Genomic DNA, 22,330 nt, shown 5'->3' with positions numbered 1-22,330 from the left:
GCAAGGAGATTGACAACCCTTCCTATGGCCCTCGACAATCAAAAAATTATCAAAATTCGTACTCTATGTGCTTTAATCCTTAGTTTCCATGCTTGACCTCTAACATTTCTTTTATTGCAGAAGCGTAGCTAAAGTAGATTACCTGAGAATAACATGCTAAAAAGTCAACACAATGGTTGAGTGAATCATAGGTTTAAGTTCAAGTAAAGACATAGACCACAAGTTTGTTTTCATGCTCGCAAGCATTGCTAATAAGTTTAAAAAGATTATACAAGTTTGAGCACCCGGTAACTAAGCTTAACGCATATATAAAGTATCCCTGTTTTTAATAACACTTAACCAATGTGTACTAACTCAAATAGTATACGCCCGTTTTGTGCTAGCACGACTAGCTCGGACGGGGATGTCAAGCCCTATGGATTCATATACATCTATTCGCGCCCACTAGTTCATAAACTGGTAGTTACTAGTTACCAAAGCTAAAGGATTTTCGGTTATAATTCAGCATAGCATGTAAGTTTGGTACTTTGGTCTACAATCGTTGTAAAACAGAAAAATACATGTATTCTCACCTGAAAACAGTTTATAAAATAGTTAAAAAGTTGGGGCTATGACTCACCTTAAGTGCACAGTAAACAGTATGATAGCAAATAGCAGCAGTAGGGATGGCAAAGTGGATATCCATTCGATCCACCCGATTTATAATGGATATGGATGATATAAATGGATATGGATACGGATATGGATGAACCTAAATGGATACGGATATGGATACATCCATGGATATATTCATTTATATCCGAAATACATATATAAATACATAATTATAGATATATGGAAACATATTTACTATCAAAAATACATTTACGATTATGCATATATTTTTCTTGAAATCATATAATAAATTATGGATAATATATCACAACAAAACATGTATATCTAATCAAATAAACATACAAATTATACATTTAATTTATTATAAACTATGTTTAATAGTAAGTTTAACAAATCGTATCATATCTTCGACAAAGATTACACGTTCTTAAGGATAGATTTTAGTATGCTACATTATATAGATTTTTGTTATACTACGTTTTTGTTTTAATCACATAAATTAGGATATATTATAACGCTTTTTAAGTATCCAATGGATATCAATTAAAACGCTTAATCTATTAGATACGGATATGGATGGATGAACTAAGTTAAATGGATATGGATATGAATGAATAAAAACTAAATGGATATAGATACGGCCTCACCCAATCCATATACGATCCATTGTCATCCCTAAGCAGCAGTGGTCCAAGTAGTCAACCTATCATCATTAGGTTTTAGTCGGATCATCATTTTCATCATCTTTTTAGTTATGCGTTTGTGATATATATATATATATATATATATATATATATATACATATATATATATATATATATACATATATATATATATATATATATATATATATATATATATATATAATCAGTGTTCATTTTTAGGATTTCGCAATTCACGTGTTTATTATTCTCACAGTTTAGATGTTATACAACTTAAACGATTCTCGTTGCTATCAAGTAAGTCAATAGATAGCCAGATGTAACCGGGGGGCCAGGATCCGTTTGGTCAGAGCGTAGCGTATCATGACTGTTTGGAAAATTCAGTGAGCCTATTCCCATAATGGCAACCATGGACGCTATCTATGATCGTAAGTAGCGGTGAAATTCGTAAGAGTTGTATGTTATCCGTTGGTGATATAGTCTCACTTGTATATTAGACCCTCTTATAATATATGTATTGTTCATGTATATTATTCTCGTATACTTTATAAAGTATGTTTATACATATAGTTTTTTTAGTCATAAGTATGTTTATTCGCTCGAGGTTCAAGATTCATAATGAAATTGTGTGTAATCTCTACTATACTGATGATGACGGTGATCAGGTCCTTCTTGAAGTTGATGGTGATTTCCGTTATATTGTACTTCAGAATTTGAATCCGTTAATAATTAGGGTTGAGACATATCTGAATGTACATCAGATTTTGAATCTGTTAATAATTAGGGTTAGACACATCTGAATGTAATAACGAATTAGCAGTGACCCTTAAACCAGAAATTTGAACATATTCTCAATTTTCTTTACAACAACTTGTTATATTCCTCAATCCTCATTATCTTATCCACATAAAATCAAATTCTGATCTCTAATTCGCAGGTATTATGAAGAAACATTGATCAAAGCTTAAATGTCATTCAACTCCAAAGCCAAAAGAAATATTTAATTGAACATATATAGTTTGAGGCTCAAGAGGGGTACTCAACCTGTGGGATTGGTATCATATTTTAGTTCTTTTCCTTCATCTTTGTTCAACCTTGTTGACAAAATTTTATGAATTAAGGACTACCAATAATCATCACAACACATAGATACATCAAAAAATAAACATTACAAAATCCCTTAATATGATTGATCACTTAATAAAATAAGAATTAACCATCTGAAACAAAGCTAATCATGCAAACCTTTCTATTTTTTTCATTTTTACTAATCATAATCACATGGGTAGGATCCAGATTCCTGCTACAACCTACAACACACACGTGACACTCGTCTCTGCCTCAATACGAGGGAAAACAACACAAGAACAAAAAAAGTCTACCAAAACGTGAGGCAAAAGTAACATGAATAAGTGGCCAAATGGGTCCATTCAAAAAGATGTACGAGGTGGATGTTTGATATTTTTAGTGTTTTTTTTCTCTCAAACGTTTATGAATAGTTTGGTGTCTAACTTATCATCTAATTTCAAGGGTAATTTAGGTAGATAAAGACAATTTTTGGTGAATAGTGGTATGAGATTAATATTGGCTATTGGATTAAGGGGTATGAGAATGTAAATTTTTGATCCAATGGTTATAAAGGGGGGTTTGAAATCTTTTTTAGTGAATAAAGGTTGTATTTTAAGGTATAGATGGGATTATGGTTATTTAACTAATATAGTGTAATTTGGTTGTAGGATTAATCAGGATGTTATTAAGAGATGGGACTTACTTCTCCATTTTGAAAATGATCAAGTATAGATCAATGGTAAATCATTATTTATACTTGACACTTAATTTGGTTGTAGGATTAATCCAGGATGTTATTCGAGATGCTTATTTAAGTCAACCAAAAATTGATCATCCGAAATCAAAACATTGTTGTTCTTGGACAATTGAGTGGTCAACAAATTATCTTTGTCATAAACAGATGACAAATTAAAAGCATACACGTATTCCACCACAACATACTCTTTGTTAGTTTTAAGATCAAATAACTCAGGTGTATAAAAGATTTTGTTAAAATCAACTTTTGATGAATCTTGTTCAGTATTATTTGATTTACAAAACTGGCGTTGGTAATTTACATCTTTCTTCCGAGTTAATTTTCTGTGGAATAACACATTCTTCTGAGCACGAAGACTCGGAATCTTAAAAGATATCTAGTTCATCAAGCAAATCATCAGTTTGAGTTTTAACTGGTGTTGTGTCAACCTTGTGTGGAACATCTAACATATCATGCACGTCGTCATCAGTTTGTGTGTGAACTGATGTTATGTCAACATTATGATACAGTGACATTTTCGTCTCAGCAAATACAGATGCACATTTATAGTTATCAAGTTGTGCTTTATAAAACTAATTTTTTCAGCAAGAATATCATAATGATGTCTAAGAGCAAAATGATGTTCATTAAACGTTCTTCATTTTGAAAGCAGTTTGGTTTAAGTATTTTCAAGTCTTGTTTTAAATTGATTTTTTTTTTACATTTGTCCATAATAGCCAAAGGAATATATGAATTTGAACTCGACCCCTATGGCAAAGATGAAGAATAATGTTACAGGAGCAAATTGATCTATGATTTTCTCAGTATCATGTGAGAAAGTTAATCTTCGTTTTTCATAAGAATAGTTTAATTGATCATAGGTCAAATCAACTCCAGAATAGATTTGTTTGGCTCTTTGAATTTCACTATCTAGGTCTTCATTCGAAGGACGAACAAAATTCATCACACGACCATCCCTTGTATATCAGTATCATATAGTGGTGGTACTTCGGATTTGATTGAGAGCAAAGTTCATGGATTATCAAAGCGCAACCCACATTTGTCATTGGAACTGCGATGTTCTTCTTTAAGAATAACTTCAAAATGATGCATGCAAATGGTTTCCTTAGATTGTTTTTGCAGTTACAATTTTTTCTCGTAATAAACCATTTGTTCTTTGAAAGACTCAATATCTTTTGTATATTTTTTGTATGCTTGATATTTTCACCACTTTTCATGACATTGTCATGATTTAAATCACAAATTTTATCTAACTGTTTAATCTCAAGTTGAAATTGTTTTTGTTTCACTTTTTGAATTTCAAGTTCTTCTAGAAGGGCATTTACTCTCAATGATTCCCCGGTCCTTTCAATTTTCAAGTACTTGATGGTCTTGTTTAAGATCTTAATTTCCTTTTCAAGTTCAATGATTGAAGCATGAAATTGAATTGGAGTCACTTGTTGCACACATGATGACTCGGATAGTAAAATTTTCATAATTGAGTTTGTCATTTTTGTTTTGTAAAACATCATCCATTATGGAAAAAAATCATTATTTTCTTTAACACATTCGAAAATAGTTGATGATTTTTCTTGTAAATCATAATTTAAAGAATCAAGATTCTCTTTCAATGATTTGTTTTCCTTACTTAAGTTAAAATTTTTACTGTGCAACATGTTATTCATTTTGATTATATCATCTCCTGTTGAACGGTTTTCCATTTGAGAGTTTTTCTGGTACTCAAACTTCCCTTGGTTTCTTGTTGTAAGAAGATAATGACGTAATGCGTAAATTATCGTTGGCTGGTTTGACTTTTAGAGAATATGGCGTTCACAGCTTTGGTGAATAGAGTAACCATTTTGAGAAAATCAGAATCATTGTCATCAGCTTCAGATATGTCATATTCTAGAGTCTCTACCTCTTCGACAATCGGTTGTCGTGAATACGAAGCAGCTTTGTATTTCCGTTCAACAATCAATGCAAGTGGATATGCAACAGTTGTTTGCTGCATTCCCTTCTCTGCTTTTCTTCTTGTAACTTAAGGTTGATTCAATTCAAGAATCTCAGCAATCGAGTGAATGTCAGTATTCTCAATGTCTTGATTCTGAATGAGACATGGCATGCCTCTCCCAGTCTGGATCCATGTTGCACAAGAACTTGATGTTTATCTCAAGTTTGCCCTCAATAAGCTTGTTTATTCGTAACTCATTCAAAATATTACAGAATCTCATGTAAGCTGCTTTGAGATGTTCTATGTCCTTTTGCTTGAAGCATTCATAGCTCTTCAGTGATGTTGTTGTCATTCATGACTTACAATCAGTCTTAGATCCATGCATTTGACGATTTATCTTTCCCGGCTCATAACTGTTAATGTCTTCGAAAACCTCGTCGGTCAAAGATTGCATCAGATAAGATCCAAGTTCAATGCTAGTACCGGCTTGAAATTGTTTTGGAGCCAATCCTTTATTCAACGATTCCATCTTGTCTTTATTGTACTGATGACTTTCGATGAAATTCAAAAACCTCGATCTCCATGTGATAAAGCTTCCCCGAAAAAGAGTTGGTGGTCTCGTATCTATTCCGAGAGCTAACGAGTCTCTTGTCGCTATTTTGAAGCTTGGTTTTCTTTTCTGTTAGAAAAAAAAATAATTAAAAACACTAACAATTTGTTAAGGTAAACAGTTATGTGATATTGAAATAATCAAAAGTTAAACGTAAATGTATGATTTAATCTACTAAAATAGTTATGTAAAATAGGATTGTTAATGGGCCAAAAAATTAGACATTAAATCTTGGGCCTAGACACACAATTATCCAAATTATTAGGCCAAGACCAATGGACTACTACAAGTAAATGGGCTGGAGTTTAATTTAAGCATTAGAAAGTATCTACTGATCTGCTACAGATTGTATATAAAAAACAATTGCCTTGTACAAGATTCGAACCCTTGATTCCTTTTGTATACACAACACTATGTGACCAGTGAACCAAGGATGTTTAAATTGATACGAACTCTAAATTTGTTTAACGTCCGTTTCAGTTACTCTTCTTCTTCTTTTAACATTGAAACCTTTATCTGCTTTGTTCCCAAAAATTAGAACCAAATAAAATCAAACACCTGCGTAATCTTCTTCCCAACGTCTGTTACCCTTTAACCCTTAAATCCTTAAACCCTTCTTTGTTTCTATTACGTTCGAATTCTTTTTCTCCAATTAAATGTAAAACCCTAAATTGAAGAGCCCTGATTCCTTTGAACGATAATATATTTTCTTCCTCAAACTCAGTATTACATGTGGTTATTTTAACTTATATGATATTTTTACTCGTGTTAATACAATGTTATTGCTGTATTTGCTTCCTCTTCTAGCTTGTCATTGCTTGCTTTATAAATGGAAGAAAATAGGTTTTAACACAATAATTTGCGTGTCAATGTGTTTGAGTCTTGAGCATAATATACAAAATGACACATTTCAATTTATTAATAGTATAGTAATACGAAACTAATTGATATTTTGCTAGTACAATGTACGTGATAAAGCAAATACATCTAACGTTAATTCTAAACGAAGATGATAATGAACAATATACTATAAGAGGTGTATAATAGTAATTTCATGTCTACCTTATATAGAAGTTTAAGAAAAAATAAAATATTGAAGAGGTTAACACAATTTTCAATCGCAGTATATAAGTATAAAGTATTACACTAATATAGTAATATCAAAGATTATGCATTGGAAAAATGATCATATTAACTTGTTGAAAATGGATGCATGATATACCATTAATTCAGGTAATAGACTGTTAGGAAGAGGGGATCGCCTGGACGTTGGGAGATACAAATTTGAGAGAAAAACAACTCTATTACTCACAAGAATAGATTTACAGAGTATTACAGAACTCTTAAAAAAAACTCTCAAACTCACACACACTATCTAGGTTGTGATTACACTTCTCTGAGTGATTTTGAGATAATTTACAACTGAGGTTTGCACCTCTATTTATAGTAAAAATTCTATGGCGGTGGAATGGTGTGAACGGAGAAGGTTGGCGGCCGTCATCGTTATCAACTTTGCTACTTCCATATGAGTTGTCAAGGTTGCCTACTTTGAATATCTAGAAGGTGGGCTTCTAGATTGTAGGCTGGAAAACTTCAATTCTCCCCCTCCAGCCGAATCCACAAACATTCCAGTTATGTCTCTGCATAACTCCAACTTCTCTCGAGTCACCACCTTTGTTAACATATCCGCAGGATTCTCCTTTGTATGGATCTTCACTAGTCTCAACAGTTGTCGATCAATTACCTCGCGTATCCAATGATAGCGAATATCAATATGTTTTGTACGGGAATGGTACATGGAGTTCTTGCTCAAATCTAGAGCACTCTGACTGTCACAATGTACCTTGTACTCCTTTTGCTTGATTCCAAATTCTTGGAGATAACGCTTTAACCACAACATTTCTTTTCCAGCTTCTGCGGCAGCAATATACTCTGCTTCAGTTGTGGATAATGCAACACACTTTTGTAGTCTTGACTGCCATTAAAACAGTTCCTCCTACAAAAGTGTAAATGAATCCTGAAGTAGATTTCCTACTATCAGGATCTCCGACCATATCCGCATCTGTATAGCCTTCCAAGATTGGATCAGCTCCCCCGTAACAAAGACATAGATTCGTTGTACCCTTAAGATATATGAGAATCCATTTTACCGCATTCCAATGCTCTTTCCCGGGGTTCGAGAGAAAACGACTCACTGTTCCCACTGCGTGAGCAATATCGGGCCTTGTACACACCATTGCATACATCAAACTTCCAACTGCTGAAGAATATGGTACTGAAGACATCTCCCCGATCTCTTCTTTGGATGGGGGACAAGAACTCTTGCTTAACTTGAAATGGTTGGCTAATGGAATGCTAACAGGTTTGGCATTGTTCATATTGAAACGTGAAAGCACTCGTTCAATATACTTCTCTTGAGATAGCCATAACCTTTTATTCTTCCTGTCTCGGGTTATTTGCATTCCCAAAATCTGTTGAGCCTGTCCTAAGTCTTTCATGTCAAAAGACTTAGAGAGTTCCTTCTTCAGCTGGTTGATCTTCGTTGCGTCTTTCCCTACGATCAAAATATCGTCTACATATAGTAGAAGAGCAACGAAATCTCCTTCAGAAAACTTCTGAATGTAGACACACTCATCTGCTGCAGTTTTCTTGTACCCGTGACTCACCATGCACGAGTCAAACTTCTTGTACCACTGCCTAGGTGCCTGCTTCAAACCATACAAACTTTTCTTCAGCTTGCATACGAGGTTATCTCCTGAAACCTCAAAACCTTCCGGCTGCTCCGTGTAAATTTCTTCATGTAAATCTCCATGAAGAAAAGCTGTCTTTACATCCATCTATTCAAGCTCCAAGTTCATACTTGCGACCAATCCAAGTATGACTATAATTGAAGTCATCTTGACTACTGGTGAAAATATCTCGTCAAAATCAATCCCTTTCTTCTGTTGGAATCCTTTGACTACAAGTTGTGCTTTGTATTTCACCACTTTTCCACTACCATCCTTTTTCAGCTTGAACACCCATTTATTTTTCAGTGCCTTCTTCCCGCGTGGAAGTTCTACAATCTCATAAGTTTGATTTTTCTGCAGAGAATCCATCTCATCCTGCATTGCGAGCAACCATTTTTCTTTATCCTTATGAGTTACTGCTTCATGAAAACTCTCCGGTTCTCCATCTTCAGTAAGTAGAAGGTACTCGGATTCTGGATATCTACTCGATGGAATCCGACCTCGTTCAGATCTACGAACTTCTGGAACATTCTGAGGAGATCCACCATCATCTTGACCTTGTGATGGTGCTGGAACGTCTGGCAGATGGGGTTGTGGCTCCCCCTGCTCAGCACCGTCATTTTTCTCATTATCTTCTACTTCTGGAATTTCTTCTTGCACTGAAAATTCATTTCTCATGAATGATTCCGTTGTTGCCTCTGGCACCTGAGCAGCAACATTTGACTTCTGAGATATTGTGGGCTTTTCAATATCTTCTATTGTCTGGATTTCATGGAACACCACGTCCCTACTTCTGATCACCTTTTTCTCCTTTGGATCCCATAATCTGTATCCAAATTCTTCATCTCCATAGCCTATGAATATGCATGGAGTGGTCCTTGCATCCAGCTTCTGCCTGAGCTCCTTGGATACATGTGCGTACGCCAAACATCCAAATACTCTTAAGTGAGAGTATGATGGATCCTTTCCAGATCAAAGTTTCTCTGGAACTTCAAAATTCAGTGGTACTGATGGAGATCGGTTGATCAAATAACAAGCGGCTCTGACTGCTTCTCCCCAGAATGGCTTTGGCAGCTTAGCCATACTGAGCATGCTTCGAACACGTTCCATGATTGTTCGGTTCATTCTTTCTGCTATACCATTATGTTGAGGGGTACGTGGGACCGTCTTCTCATGTCGGATGCCATTTGATCTGCAATAGGCATCGAACTGCCTGGAAGAGTATTCACCGCCGTTGTCGGATCGAAGACACTTTAACTTCTTTCCTGTCTCACGTTCTACCATGACATGGAACTGTTTGAAGTAATCGAACACCTGGTCCTTCGTCCGTAAGAAATATACCCACACCTTTCGAGAAGTATCATCGATAAACGTCAGAAAGTATCGATTGCCGCCAATTGATTCAACCTCCAAGGGACCGCAAACATCAGAGTGTACCAGACTGAGTAACTCTGATTTTTTCGTTGAAGAGGAATTAAACGAGACTCTATGCTGCTTACCAAACAGACAATGATTGCAAGGATCTAGTGCAGCATCCTTGTCTACATTGATAAGCTCCTTCTTTATTAGGGTAGACAACCCTTTCTCACTCATGTGACCGAGTCTCTGGTGCCATAAATTTTGTGAAGCCTCCTTTTCTGCAACATTAAGGCTGTCTGTGCAGATCTTCACATGAGTTTTGTATAGTGTGCCACAAATATGTCCTCGAGCGACTATCATAGCGCCTCTTGACAATTTCCATGTGCCTTTACTGAAATGACTATCATAGCCCTGTTTATCGAGAGCTACCCCAGAAAGTAGATTCAGCCGAAGATCTGGCACATGGCGGACATCCTTCAGAGTGATTGTGCTCCCGGAACTTGTCTTTATCTTGACATCACCAATTCCGACAATCTCAGCGGAACTGGAATTTCCCATCTTCACAGCTCCAAAGTCTCCAGCTTTGTATGTTGTGAAGTATTCCTTGTATGGAGTCACGTGGTAGGAAGCTGCAGTATCTACCACCCATTCTGTGTCTTCTCGTGAGACGTGAAGGCATGTCTCATCATGGGTTGAACAATAAGCTACATCACCAGGGATAGTCACTAATGTTTCTCCACCCTTATTCTTCGGCTGTGAACTGCTTTGACTTTGTTTCTCTTTTAATCTATAGCAGTTCTTCTTCATATGTCCCTCTAATCCACAATGATGGCATTTATATGTTGGTTTTCTGCCATCAGCTGACCTGCCCCTGCTCTTGCTTCTGCCTCTCCATTTATTTTTGCTACTCATTCGCTGTCTCTCCCGATTCTCTGTGACAAAGGCATGGGTCTGATCTGTGCCCATGTCCTTTCTCCTTGCCTCTTCACTGAATAGGGCATCCTTGACCATTGACATGGTAAGTTTGCCATTCGGGGCTGAGTTGCTGAGTGTTACTACCAGCGTTTCCCAACTATCGGGAAGGGAACTAAGTAGCAGTAGCGCCTGAACTTCATCGCCAAGCGGCATCTCTACAGACGATAACTGGTTGAACAAGTTCTGGAACTCACTGGTATGCTCGGCAACTGAAGTTCCACTTTTGAGCTTTATGTTGACTAAACGCCTCATCAGCAGGGCTTTATTCCGAGCAGTCTTGGCCTGGTACATGTCCTCCAACTTTTTCCAGAGGACATATGCGTCTGTCTCTTGTGCAACATGGTGGAAGACACTATGATCAATCCATTGACGGATCTGACCAATAGTTTTTCGGTTTGATCTCTTCCACTCTTTCTCTTTGGCAGAATCAGGGTTTATACCCTTCAATTCAATAGGATCAAACAAATCTTTACAGCTGAGGAGATCTTCCATCCGAGGTTTCCACAGCGTGTAGTTTGTGGCTGTGAGCATAATCATAGCTCCGGAAGATGATGTTGACTCTTCTGTGGACATTATCACCTTACAAATAATTTTTCAACACAAACGGGGTTGAATTGTAGAAAACAGAGATCACCGTTGTGTCCGGAACGGTTGAAAATGGTGAAATAGACACTTCGCGGCTTAAATTCCACTTACGGGGCAAAATTATAATTTTTATAAACTTCAGGGACCAAAAAAAATGAAATTCTGAAAATTTCAGGGACCAAATTGTAAAACTTCAGAATTGCTACAGTACCGCTACAGTACCGCTACAGTACCGCTAGTGACTTGCTACAGTGCCACCAGTTGCTACAGTGATTTGCTACAGTGATCGTCTTCTCCGGCGAAAATTCCGGCACCGGTCGTCTTCTCCGGCGAGATTCCGGCGAGTTGACCAAACTTTGACCGCGTTTTATGGGCTCGTTATAACTCCGTTTAAGTCGCCGTTTTTTGCGTTGGACTCGGTTCGACGAGACGAATCCAATGGTACACTCAAAATTGAATTTTGAGAAAACTTCAGAAGACCCAAAAACTCAACCAACGTCTCTAACCTGGCTCTGATACCACTTGTTAGGAAGAGGGGATCGCCTGGACGTTGGGAGATACAAATTTGAGAGAAAAACAACTCTATTACTCACAAGAATAGATTTACAGAGTATTACAGAACTCTTAAAAAAAACTCTCAAACTCACACACACTATCTAGGTTGTGATTACACTTCTCTGAGTAATTTTGAGATAATTTACAACTGAGGTTTGCACCTCTATTTATAGTAAAAATTCTATGGCGGTGGAATGGTGTGAACGGAGAAGGTTGGCGGCCGTCATCGTCATCAACTTTGCTACTTCCATATGAGTTGTCAAGGTTGCCTACTTTGAATATCTAGAAGGTGGGCTTCTAGATTGTAGGCTGGAAAACTTCATAGACTACTTCAATGACACTCTCTACTCTCTCTTACTATTTCTAAATTGAGAAAAAGGTGGATCATACAATCTTACTACTTGCTTGATTGTTACATTTTTACTAAAAATAGTAGTAATAATACATATTACTCTATTGTTCACATATTACAAAAATGATCATATTACTGTATTGCTCTGTGTATCACATTTCCTTTAGTTTTCTACCATTCTGAACTTTGTTTTCTCTTTGTTTCTCGAGTTTGATCATATAATGGCTTCAACAAAACGAACATTTAGAATGTTCGTAGAAGAAGAGCTCGGTATATTCCCACATTTCGTCGTATGGGCTATTCTCGAATGGATGCTAATAATTTCACTATACCTTGATAATTTCCTTTCATTTATTTCCAACAAATTCGCTGATATATTCGAATTAGACCCACCATGCGTGTTGTGCACGCGCGTTGATCATGCACTTTGTGGCAAGAATCCTAATTTGTATTACAATGAATCTATATGTGAATCTCACAAAAAAGACATATCATCGTTAGCGTATTGTCATGTCCATAGAGAATTATCCGATATTCGAACCATGTGCGAAGGTTGTCTTCTTTCGTAAACAGTTGAAAAAGAGTCGGATGATAGTGATAGTAACTACGAAACAGATAACGATGATGATAATAATAACAAGAAATTTGTGAAACCGAAAAAGAAAATTGTCGATCGTAGTAAAATCGACAAGGTGATTGAACCAGGGCTATGTTCATGTTGTGGTGACTCATTGAAGCCAAAAGAACCTAATAAAGAGTTTTCTAGAAGCTTATCGAGCCTTCGTTCTTCTTCGTTTTTGCCAACAACTCCTCGAGCGTTTTCATCTCCAAGGGCGTTTTCGTCATTAGCACCAACATCGTCCCCTAAATCGTATTCTCAATTAGCACCGGCTTCTCCTAGAACATATTCTTCATTGTTTCCCAATTCTTCACCTAGGCCAATTTCTTCACTCGCACCAATGTCGCAAAATCGGTTTACGGATCTTAAATTTGTATCCGATAAAGAACCCGATATGCTCGAGGACCAACATGGATCAAAGGTAAACGTAAAACGTGAAATGAACGAAGACGTTTTCAAAACGCCTAGTAATAATATAATAGGAAACAAGTTATTTAATATCCCTTTATCAGAACAAGTTTTAAACAGTCCAAGAATTGGGATTAAGCAACCAAAGAAAACTCATTTCGATAAACTCGATGTATTTTCAGAACCCATAGAAGAATTATCATCAACAACAAACGGTTATTCAATTCTTCAACAACTAAAGAAACAAGTTAGTGACAATAAAAGAACACTTATTACATTATTTATGGAACTCGATGAAGAACGTAGCGCAGCTACAGTTGCAGCCAACAATGCAATGGCTATGATTACACGTTTACAAGCTGAAAAAGCTGGTGTTCATATGGAAGCATTACAATATCAAAGAATGATGGATGAACAAGCTGAATTTGATGAAGAAGCTATTCAAATACTTAAAGATTTGCTTCTTAAAAAAGAGGAAGATGTTCGAGTTTTGGAAGCTGAACTTGATACTTATAGAGACCGTTATGGAGAAATTAAAAAGGTTAATAGTGAAGGATTTGAAGAATATTATGATGATTTGCAGACACGATCTTTATCCTCTTCTGTCGAGAAATCGGATTCTAATAGCGTTGTAGAAGATCATAATGTAAAGGGAAACAATGAGGAAACATCGATAAACTATGAAAGTGAAAGATCACAGCTTTTTTAAATGTTGAAAGATTTTGAAAAGCATGTTCATTCATCTTCTCAAAAAGAGCATCACGGCGATAATAATGAAACTACAGGTATATAAAAAGGCTAATGATAAATCCAACACTGATTGACCATTTTATGCATTGATGAGTTGTACTGTACAACTCATTAATGGATAAAAGTAGTGTATCTTTCAATTTTAGTGGATTTGTCAACACCCATATAAAAAACTTGTACTTATATTTTTTAGCTATCTGTTGATAAGTAAATGAGTTGAAGTTGTCACGTTTCTTATCGAATTCTTGAAAATTTTTGAAAACGTTAATTAGCAGGCGAAGGAGATAATGCGGCACTTAGGATGGAAGTGAATATATTGAGGGAGAAATTGGCGACGATTGAAGCTGAGAGCGGATTCTTGAAAAAGACTGCAATGGCGCTCGAAAAGGGTGATCAAGGAACTAAGCTTCTTACGGAAATAGCTGAACATCTTAGGAAGTTGCAGAGGTGATCAAGTTGAAAGTTTGATGATATTATGGTTGTTGGAAATATTAGCTATAAAACTATAGCATTGAGTTAGATTTGCAAGTAAGTTAAATTTTGATGTTTAGCTAAAATGCTCTTAGACGATGATTTTTTATTTATTTATTTATTTATTTATTTATTATTGAATGTTTGTTTGATTTCGCTTTTCTTTTCTTTTTCTTGACAAATCAAAGATTAATCTCCTTTTTTTTATAGGCACATAATTACGACATGTTAATTAGGTGCACTTTGTCGTGACCAAAACCAAATATTTAAATAGTGACATATAGCTCATTGTCTCCTTTTAAGCGTAAGAAAGAAAAAAAGATGGCCACATAAACATCATTTCATTTTATTACTAATTAAAAAGAAATCAATTGAAATGTATTTGGCATGAACGGGCTACTCTTGTTAATGAAAAACTTACAATGACGTTGGCGAACGGGATGATTATTCATCCTTGGATTCGGACACTTATAAGACTATGATTTGGTTTTCTGATTTTGGTTTGGCAGGTGATTGACAGTTTTCAAGAATTCAAATAATGATTTTGGAATTTCCTTGTTTCGTATTTCTTTGTTCGTAAGGTATTCCTTTAGTTAGGGTTAGTTTGGAATATAGGGCGTGGTCTTTGGGTTAGTAATGTCGCGACGTTTTATTGGGTGGAGTCTCTAAGGTAAGTAGGGCGTGGTTATTTCTTTGGTTCATTATAATTGCTAGTTTCTTGATAGTTTTATTTATAATATATAAAATGCTTGTATTTCAAAAGATAGTATCATTTGAAACATATTTTTCTTGACATAATAATTTTAGATAACATTCATGTCGTTGACTAGATCATCGTAAGATAGCTTAGTGGTCGAGTTATGATATCCTTATAAATTATTTCATGTCTAATACTCGCTAGTAACATTGTGATAACCAACAAATAAGGTCGTAACGGTCACAAAATCAGCTAGCCTATCAAGCCCGACATTTGTATAGATTACCTCTTTCTCGAATAGCTTAAACAAAAAAAAAACAAAAAAACAAAAAAAAATTGGTTAATTCGTTTTATTAATTCCGTCAACTACCCCTTAGTCAGGTGCAGTCAAGGTTGGAGAATTCGGATCTCGGGGAGATCTCGTTTGGACATTTTTAGGGAGATCTCGGCATCTCGGAATAATCTCGGGGGGATCTCGGACGTTGACTTACGTTGACTTTATAGTTTTTTAAATAAAAATATACATAAAAACATAAATATATGTATATTTATACACGTTTATACGAGATTTTACAAGAATATCCGAGAAATGAGCGAGAAAATCTTAGAAATTACGAATTTTACAAGAAATTATTACAAATTAGCAAGAAAATCCGAGAAATCGTGGTGTGACGATCGCTCCAAATCCATATGGACGAACACGTCATTCATCGATTTCATTGCGAGGTATTTGACCTCTATATGATACGTTTTGTAAACATTGCATTCTTTTGAAAAGGCACACCATAAATAAATATTTAAATCAAAGGTTTTCGATATCTGATGATTTCTACATATAGACAATCACCGTAAATAATAGTTTACAATAGTACTTCCGTTGACAATGCAGTCAAATAAGATACATGGTGATGATTTTGTGAATGCAACATTTTCTTGAATAAAGCATGTATGACTCCATGCACAAAGCTTGTCTAACTTATAAGCAAACATCGGAAGACTTCTAGGGAACCTGAGAATAAACATGCTAACAAGTGTCAACACAAAGGTTGGTGAGTTCATAGTTTTAATGTATCATATAATCTGTATATAAAGGTGGATCACAAGATTTCAGTTGTTTCATCCAGAAACGTTTATCAAAATATTCTACAAGATTGAGCACCCTGGTAACTAAACTTAATGTATATATAATTTGTACCCTTTGTATAATCATCTTAATAATACACGCAAACCAACGTGTACGCTTCTCAAATAGCATACGTCCGTTAAAAGGCTAGTGCTCTAGCTCGGACGGAGATATCAAGCCCTATGGATCCATATACTACTACTCGCGCCCACCAGTTCTTATAACCGACAGTTACTAGTTACCAAAGCTAAAGGATTTTTGGTTCAAACTCAGTGTAGAATTTAGTATGTACTTGTATCCATTGCGTTTAAAATAAAGTGCATGTATTCTCAGCCCAAAAATATTGATTGCAAAAGTAATTAAAAAGGGAGCAAATGAAACTCACCTTAGCAGCATATAAAGTCGTTCACCAAAATGTGACTGAAACTCGGATTACCAAATAACCGTAGATCTCAACCTAGAGAACATATGTTGGTCAATAAATGTCTATTAAGCTAGGTCAGGGCATAGTGTATCACAATCCTAATGCTCGAGATCGACATACAAAAGTTATCCAAAGTTGTTTCAAAAAGTCAATTTTGACAATAGTTTAATAAAACGAGACGTGCCTTATATAAGATTTCATTTACTCGGCTGGTAATATTTAAAAATCCATTTTATCAATCTTGTAAACAAGTTGTTTAAATCTTAATTGCAGATTCAAAAGCAATTTCAATTAACGTCAATCATAATTCAGTTGATCATATCTTTTAATTCATTCATCGAAACTATTCGATATCTAAATGAAAAGTTATTGATTTTTCGCCAGCTTTTCAAAAACATGCATATCATATACCTTTTATCAGTAATATATGTATTTACTTCGTGATTCATCATCACTGTTTAACGACGAAATTTAGCATACAAGCATGTATAAATATATATACTCGAGCACTAGACATGGATACACAATTAATATATAAAAGATAAAATATGAGTGCTTACGTATCAATATTGAGATTCAATATTGTAGGAAAGTATGTAGACGTAACGGAGATGATAAACACTAGGTTTGACTTGCGAATATTACCCATAACCTCCATAATTATAACCCATAATTTCCTTAACTCTATCCCGCTCGAAACCCATTTTGAAAATGACACGCTCATGACCTCGTCGTAGTATTTTATGTATAATACTAATTAATAATTAATAATACTTGATAATGCTAAAAACGAACATATATTTCATAGCATTATCCCTCAAGAAAGACAAGCTTTTAGTTGCAATTGTTCTATTTACAAGTGATATTCGTTTAAATAATAAAAGGTGAAGACAAAAGACAGATTCGACGAATTGAAGACGCAAACGACCAAAAAGCTAAAAAGTACAAAGTACAATCAAAGAGGTTCCAATTATTGATAAGAAACGTCTCAAAATTACAAGAGTACAAAACGCGAAACGCAAAGTACAAGATATTAAAGTATACGCAAGGACGTTCGAAAATCCAGAACCGGGACCAGAGTCAACTCTCAACGCTCGACGCAACGAACTAAAAATTACAAGTCAACTATGCACATGAATATAATATAATATATAATTAATTCTTAAAATTAATATATATATTATATTATATTATATTATATAAACCGTCGGCAAGCTAGGAGCCAAGCTTGTGTGAGCTGGATTCCACAGCTCCGCACTCGCGGAGCTCTAAAGAGAAAAATCCACCGCACTCGCAAAGCCCTGAAAGTCAGAAATCCACCTATAAAAGGCCGAGCATTCGGCCGAATTTTTTACATCTTTTTCTCTTTACTCATACGTAAACTTATATATATATATATATATATATATATATATATATATATATATATATTTTAATTTTAATTTTAATTTTAATCCTAATAATAAGGGTATGTTAGCGCATATTGTAAGGGTGTAAGTCGAAATTCTGTCCGTGTAACGCTACACTATTTTTAATCATTGTAAGTTATGTTCAACCTTTTTAATTTAATGTCTCGTAGCTAAGTTATTATTATGCTTATTTAAAACGAAGTAATCATGATGTTGGGCTAATTACTAAAATTGGGTAATTGGGCTTTGTACCATAATTGGGGTTTGGACAAAAGAACGACACTTGTGGAAATTAGACTATGGGCTATTAATGGGCTTTATATTTGTTTAACTAAATGATAGTTTGTTAATTTTAATATAAAGATTTACAATTGGACGTCCCTATAAATAACCATATATACTCGATCGGACACGATGGGCGGGGTATTTATATGTACAAATAATGTTCATTTAACCGGACACGGGAATGGATTAATAGTCTATAGAATTATTAAAACAAGGGTGAAATTATGTACAAGGACACTTGGCATAATTGATAACAAAGTATTAAAACCTTGGGTTACACGCAGTCGATAACCTGGTGTAATTATTAAACAAAGTATTAAGACCTTGTTACAGTTTAAGTCCCCAATTAGTTGGAATATTTGACTTCGGGTATAAGGATAATTTGACGAGGACACTCGCACTTTATATTTATGACTGATGGACTGTTATGGACAAAAACCAGACGGACATATTAAATAATCCAGGACAAAGGACAATTAACCCATGGGCATAAAACTAAAAATCAACACGTCAAACATCATGATTACGGAAGTTTAAATAAGCATAATTCCTTTATTTTCATATTTAATTGCACTTCTAATTATCGCACTTTTATTTATTGTCATTGTATTTAATTGCACTTTTAATTTTCGTACTTTTTAATTATTGCAAGTTTATTTTATCGCAATTTTATTTATCACAATTTCATTATCGTTATTTACTTTACGCTTTAAATTAAGTTGTATTTATTTTTAATATTTTACATTAGGTTTTAACTGCGACTAAAGTTTTAAAATCGACAAACCGGTCATTAAACGGTAAAAACCCCCCTTTATAATAATAATATTACTTATATATATTTGTATTTTTATAAATTAAAACTAATATAGCGTTAAGCTTTGTTTAAAAGATTTTCCCTGTGGAACGAACCGGACTTACTAAAAACTACACTACTGTACGATTAGGTACACTGCCTATAAGTGTTGTAGCAAGGTTTAGGTATATCCATTCTATAAATAAATAAATAAATATCTTGTGTAAAATTGTATCATATTTAATAGTATTTCGTTGTAAAAATAAAGCTATTTCATATACACCTCTGCGCACATCAAGTATTTTTGGCGCCGCTGCCGGGGAGACTTAAACGCCGAAAGCGCAACGCTAATGATATAAAAAAAAAGTAATAATAATATAATTTTGTAAAAGTTTTTATTAAGTCTTTCAAGTAAAAATATAAGTTTTTTAAAGAAATATAAAAAATATAAAAATACAAAAAGAGTTTGTTAAAAAAATATAGAAAGTTAAAAAGTATTTTTATTTTTGAGTTTAAATATAAGTATTTTATTGTTTTATATAAATATTTATTTATATTTATATATATATTTGATAAAACAGAAAAACATAAAAAAAAAAATTAATTGAACCTGAGTAAAAAACGAACCCTTTCTCAGTTTAAATTGAACCCTCCGCGACTCGCGGAGCTATTGAACTGGACCTAACCGCACTCGCGGAGGTCAATCTGACAGGTCAAACCTCAGACGCATTAATTACAAAATTAGGGTTAAATTTAAATTATTATTAATTAAAATTAGGGTTTGATTTATTATAATTAGTTTTAGTTTTATTTTAATTTATATTTTTAAGTTATATTTAGTTTTAATAAATTATATAAATTAATAGTTTTATAAAATAAATAATATAAAAATAATATTTTTATAAAAATTGTAATTTTTACAACTTTTAGTTTATTTTTATATTTTGTCCCTTTTTAATTGTTTTAGCGTAATTTTTGTATTTTTCGCTTATATTTAGTTTTTAGACATAGTTTTTGCCATAGTTATTTTTACTTCTAGACTTCTAAGGCTTTGCCGTAAAATCGCTTAAGTGCTTTTTCTTTAGACTAAGATTTAAGTGCTTTAGAATTTTACGACGCCTTTTTATATTTTAGTACCTTTTTAAGATATTGCCATTTGGGATATAGTTTTTCTTGTAAGCTTTAATATTTTTAGACGCAACTTTTAATTCTTAGTTTTTAGTTCCTTTTTAAGTTTCAACGCGCTACTTTCTTATTTATTTTTCAACGCCTTTTACCTATGTATCAATTATCACTCCAATTAGTAATCTCAATTTGCAATTTTAATTTTAAGTTAGTGATAATAATAAGGTTGGGTTAGTCGAGTGTTTTAAAGTTTTATAAGTCACTCTTTTTCTTTCTTATTTCTCCAATTGTAATTTTAATTTCGACGCACTCTTTTTCTTTCTTATTTCTCGCCATTCTAGTTTTTAGGACATAGAATTTTCTACTTCTTCTCTAAATTTCTTTAAATTACGAAAAATTATTTTAAGCGGTTAAATTGATAGACATCAAAATTTTCTGGTTCGTAGTAATAGTTGGATTTGTACGTGGACCGGGTTATTGGAGCCAAACAGTACTCAATTATATTGAGACCAAACGAATCCTGCCCTTCTGCTGCATCTTTTGGCTATTCGAAACGTGAGCAAAATCAGAAAAGTCTATTAATTAGATAACTTATATAATTTTTCTTTCTTTTTAAAAACTAATAGGATATTCAGTGAATGCACCAAGCAAAACGTTCACCACCTTTTGTACGTTCACCACCTGTAACTCGATCAAGACATCTAGCAAATATTGTTGCCGTTGATTTTTCTTTAGAATCGTCATCCAGTCGACCAAGTACTCCAATTCAAATTTCTGATAATCCATTTTTTGAACCCGACCTCACAATTGAGAATCCGGAGAATATTCAGGGACGATTCATAGAACCTGAACCATTAATTTTTCCTCCGGAACCACCAATCATTCAAACAGAGATTGTTGAGGAACGAACCATTAAATCAGAATCCTCTAGTGATTCAGATTCAACAAATTTAATCATGAAAAATCTGGAACCTCTAAGTATGGAAGACCGAATGAGAGCTAAACGCACTGGGCAAGGTCACGCAATTACTCAACCAGACATTAATGCGCCAGATTATGAAATCAAAGGACAAATCCTACACATGGTGACTAATCAATGCCAATTTAGTGGTGCGCCGAAGGAAGATCCAAATGAACATCTTCGTACCTTTAATAGGATCTGCACTCTATTTAAAATAAGAGAAGTTGAAGATGAACAGATATATCTCATGTTATTTCCCTGAACTTTAAAGGGAGAAGCCAAAGATTGGTTGGAATCGTTACCTGAATGGGCGATTGATACATGAGACGTTTTAGTTGAAAAATTTCTTAAACAATTCTTTCCGGCATCTAAAGCCGTAAGACTTCAAGGAGAAATTGTTACGTTCACACAGAAGCCAAATGAAACTCTATATGAGGTATGGACAAGATTTGAAAAGTTATTAAGAGGATGTCCGCAACATGGTTTAGACACCTGTCAAATAGTACAAATATTCTACCAAGGAAGCGACATCACTACAAGGAAAGACATAGACATAGCAGCTGGTGGTTCTATTATGAAGAAAACAGAAACTGATGCTTACAAAATTATTGATAACACTGCTTCCCACTCACATGAGTGGCACCAAGAAAAAGATATCATTAGATCATCTAAAGCAGCTAGAGCAGATTCTAGCCATGACTTAAATTCTATTTCCGCAAAGATAGATGCTGTCGAGAGACGAATGGAAAAGATGACTAAAGATATTCACTCAATACGAATTAGTTGTGAGCAGTGTGGAGGACCACATTTGACAAAAGATTGTCTCAGTATTGAACTAACAATGGAACAAAGAGAGAATGTTTCATATCTAAACCAAAGGCCTGGAAATAATTATCAGAATAATTATCAACCGCCAAGATCGATTTACAATCAAAACCAGAATTATAACCGAAATATTCCATACAACAACCAACAAGGTCCTAGTAATCAACAAGTATCCAATAATACTTACAATCAGCAAAGACCTAATTTTCAAAACAAACCACCACAAACCGATGATAAAAAGCC

General features: G+C 34.4%; 1 non-coding gene and 1 pseudogene across 1 annotated transcript; one reads left to right on the top strand and one right to left on the bottom strand.

The window, feature by feature from the left end:
* The first annotated feature begins 12,418 nt into the window (after positions 1-12,418).
* Positions 12,419-14,958, top strand: LOC139902091 (probable myosin-binding protein 6; annotated as a pseudogene).
* A 6,683-nt stretch (positions 14,959-21,641) lies between these two features.
* Positions 21,642-21,748, bottom strand: LOC139903628 (small nucleolar RNA R71). The gene has a single exon (XR_011778438.1). It is a non-coding gene; the product is annotated as a small nucleolar RNA R71 (small nucleolar RNA).
* Positions 21,749-22,330: the final 582 nt, after the last annotated feature.

Source organism: Rutidosis leptorrhynchoides, chromosome 3 (genome assembly GCF_046630445.1).
Source record: "Rutidosis leptorrhynchoides isolate AG116_Rl617_1_P2 chromosome 3, CSIRO_AGI_Rlap_v1, whole genome shotgun sequence".
NCBI classification, from domain to species: domain Eukaryota; kingdom Viridiplantae; phylum Streptophyta; class Magnoliopsida; order Asterales; family Asteraceae; genus Rutidosis; species Rutidosis leptorrhynchoides.
Note: the sequence above shows the minus strand (reverse complement) of the source record. Positions and strands in the feature narration are given on the sequence as shown.